This window comes from Rhinolophus sinicus, linkage group LG06 (genome assembly GCF_036562045.2).
Source record: "Rhinolophus sinicus isolate RSC01 linkage group LG06, ASM3656204v1, whole genome shotgun sequence".
Taxonomy (NCBI): Eukaryota; Metazoa; Chordata; class Mammalia; order Chiroptera; family Rhinolophidae; genus Rhinolophus; species Rhinolophus sinicus.
Genome location: NC_133756.1, coordinates 85044258 through 85048539, shown reverse-complemented (window position 1 = coordinate 85048539; position 4282 = coordinate 85044258).

The window sequence follows — 4282 nt, the reverse complement described above, 5'->3', positions numbered from 1 at the left end:
AAGGGAAAAAAATTCACAAGTGTCATATGAATTGGAAGAGAATGTCAACTAAGCATTCCATGAGAGTGGATTTAGTTAATGCCCATGGGCAGTGTGCAAGTTTCCTTCTCTTGTTACTGCCTCTAATTTCCCATCTGTTAAATAGGAGTCCTACTCCCTCCTACTGTATTATTCCATAAAATATAAAACCAGGTATTCAGCTTGATTTACTGCTGGAAAAAGCAGGGGGAAGGGGAGAATAAGGTTAAATTAGCAGCATTCTGCCTATGCCTGCATACTGGCTTTGTAGCCTGGGGCAAGTTTCTCAAACTTGCTATGTCTTAATTTCCTCATTTGTACAATGAGAATAATAATGACACTTGACTAAAAGAGTCACAGTGAGGATTAACTGAGTCAATACATGAACAGCACTTAAAACAGTGCCTGGCACATAGAAAGAGCTCAATAAATATTAACCATCATTATCAATTATCATCACTACTGAAAGTAGTCGCTAGTTTGGGGATCATGAAAAATTCTATTAAGTACCAGAGGCTGGGAGGGAAGCAATGAGATCCTATAACTCAGGAATGAGACCCCTAAGGCACCCTCTTTTACCACTAACTGTTTAACCAGGGTTTCTCACTTTCAGCATCATTGATATTTAGGGCCAGATCATTCTTTGCTGTAGGGGGACTGACTCGTGCAGTGCAAGATGTTTAGCAGCATCTCTGGCCTTTGTCATGCAATAGCACCCTCCCCTAGTTGTGACAACCAGTGTCTCCAGATGATGCCAAGGGTCCCCCAGGAAGCAAAATTACCCTGGTTGAGAACTACTATGTTAAAAGATAATGATTAAAAAGAATGATAGTAATAATAATCACATGTGAGGAATTACCTCCTCTCATCAATTGCCATTTCCTTCTCAACTGGGCATGAGGACATCGTGCATGTGCTGCACGTAAGTGTGGATGCTGTGAAAATACTTTCATTCTGTGGAATTTGAGATACCTTCCTACAGCACATTTCTGTTGGTTCCTCTGAGGCAGCATGTCTCCGGTTCAACATTAGTTGCCATGAGGTAGATGGATAACAAATGTTCAAAAGAATAAGTTCCTTACCCAGCAGAGATAACTGAGGATCTTGAGATTAATGCATATATCCCACCCAATTATGATGTTAATGTAAACACAACTTCAAAAAGATAACAATATAAATATGTATGAGTCACTAATCATTTATATATCTCTATCAGTCTTTCAATCACCCAGGCCTTTGCTTGAGGCCTCACTCTGGCTTTTCCTAATGAAGTGACTTCCAACAGGTTACTTATCCTCTCTAAGCCTCAGTTACTCTTCCATAAAATGGGGCTCATAATTACACACGTCTTGTGAAGATTATGTAACAGAATTCATGTGAAGAATTTAGTACAGTATGAGGCACCAAGGAAGTATTCAACAAATGTTAGCTATCACTAACTGAAAGGAGAAAAATGGTAAGTCAAAACTTTTTAAGACTAACACGTAGGCACAGATTGGTGATGTTCTCTATTTTCAACTATTTTCAAGCACTGTTTAACAGAAATGTGGGTTCCCAACTGTATTGGGTTGAATAGTGTTGCTGCCACCCCCCAAAAAAAATTCATGTCCATTTGGAACCTCAGAATATGAACTTATTTGGAAAAGAGTTTTTTGCAATGTAATTAGTTTAAGATGAGATCCTACTGGATTAGGGTGGGTCCTAAATCCAGTGACTGGTGTCCTCACAAGAAGGTCATGTAAAGCACGAACCACGTACTGAGGGAAGACTGCTATGTGAAGATGGAGGAATGCCAGGGGTTTCCAGCAACCCACGAAAGCTAGAAGTAAAGGAACAATTCTTCCTTAGAGCCCTCAGAGGAAACATGGCCCTGCCTACACCCCGATTTTAGACTTCTGGCCTCCAGAATTGTGAAAGAATACATTTCTTTTATTTTAAGCCACGCAGTTTGTGGTACTGTATTACAGCAGCCCTAGGAAATAAATACACCAGCTTACTCTGACTCTTAGGCTCTGTTTGGGTGGGTGCTGCTGTATCTTGACTTGCAAAAAAGAGGGTCTTCTATAGGTGCTTTTAACTACATATCTGCTTATTTCCATGGAAGCTGATATCACTCAGCTTTTTAGTTCTGTTAATGAGTTTACTCCAAGCAACACCTGGTATCTCTTCCTGGGCAGAGCAGCTTTGTTGACTCACGGGTTTTTATCCTAACCCTCCCCATACTACCATATTTTCTTATTTCAAACTTGGGCAGAGGATCACGTTCTTCTCACCTTCCAATCAAAATAAAAGTATGACTCAGTTAGGCTTGGCCGCCCTCCGACTAAGACACATCTCACTTAATTACCTCTGCTTGTCTTCATCCTGATGGGTGGCTTCTTGCCCCTGAATTGACCAGTTTACTCACACCAAAGCTTGACCAGTTTACAAAGGCTCGTGTTTCTGGCAAATATTGCTGTTGATGTCAATAGTCCTATAAATATACATGTTGTTTTTTTCCACTGGACCCAAAATAAAATATTCATAGAATCCTAGGTATGGGAAGGACCATAAAGGTCATCTCTTCCAGCATTCCCCACCCTCTGCTTTCCTCTCTTCAATGCATGCATTTTTTCTACAATATTCTTATCAAGAAGACATTTAATCATTGCTTTAAAACCTCCAGTAATAGGAAATTCACTGCTTCTTACAACTGTCCATTTTACCTTTAGATATTTCTAGTATTAGAAAGGTCTTTGCACAGAGTTAAAATCTGTCTGTCATTCCATCCACTGGTTCTGGTTTTGCCGTCACAGCCCAAACAAATAATATTCATTGCTCTTCTTAAGCTTTCACAACTAATATTAGTGATTTCAAATTTACAACACTATCCCCATCTCCTAAATATTTTATTATTTTTTACTCTAGCTTGAACTACCCTTACTCTTTCAGTCATTCCATAACAAAATTTAAAATATCTAAGCATTTTTGTCACTCTCTGTTGAACCTATTCCAAGTTACATATATTCTTATAGTAAGTCCCTAGAAGCATATATAACATTTTTGGTAATTCTAGTAGAAACAGAATAAACTGGATTATACTGAAAACTTTTTAAAAGACCTAGTTTTCTAGTCGTTTCTTCATCAGTAAACAAGAAATCTAACAATGGGTAAAACTAGGGAACCCTTGTTGTGCGGGGAGTCATGCGGGGGTCTCTGCTCCCGCTCTCTGCACAAGAACACAGGTGTCGTGCGGGGTGGCCTGCAGGGTCTCTGGTCCTGCTCCCCTCATAAGAACGCAGGATGTGGTGAGGCCAAAAAGGAACACCCACGGAGCCATAGGTAGGGAAGTCATACCACTATGGTCTCACTGGAGGCTGTGTTCACTGGACATGCGAGCTGCTGTCCGCTTTTCTGCCAACCGACCGACGACTCTCCTCCACTCTCCTCTGCAGCCGCAGCAGTTATGTTAGTGGCCAATGGCTCAATGGTTACAGCTGACGGCCAACCAGCCACAGCTGACGGCCATCTACCACCCGAGCCAGCACCCCTCCATATGAGGCCGAGAGCCTGGAAACTGCTCTTTGGGGCTCTGTCCCCACAACACTAGTGCAGGAGAAGAAGAGAAGTAGCTAGAAAATAGTGAAAATAATTAAAATATTCAAGGAAACAATTGGAAATGATTAATTACAAATAAACTTTGGACAAATATGAAAAAAGAAAGCAGCAAATGGATTGTGATTTTATCTTAAACCTGTAGTTAGGTCCATGTTCCAATTATTCTTGCTGTGTAACAAATTTTCCCAAACTTAGTGATGTAAAACAACATTTTATTATTGAAGATTCTGTGAGTCCAGAATGTAAAAGAACCAATGGTCTCTGCTCCACCATTTCTGGGTCCTCAGCTAGGAAGACCCCACTGCTGGGATAACTGAAACACCTAGGGGCTGGCATCTGGAGGCTTCATCACTCACATGTCTGGAGGTTGAAGCCTGGGCTCAGCTGGCACTGTTGACTTAAACACTTGTACATCACCTTTCTGTGTGGCTTGGGTTTCTCACAGTATGGCAGCTGAGTTTCCAGAGGAAGTATCCCAAACTGAGTTATCCAGGAGAATTAGATGGTTGCTGCATGGCCTTTTATGACCTACTTTCAGCCATCAAATGCCACTTCTTCTGCATTCTCTTGATTAGCTCTCGATGGGTGAGTTGCAAGGTCACCTTGTAGAAAAGCATGTGAGATGGGAGAATACTGTTACAGCCATCTTTGGAAAACATAATCTGTT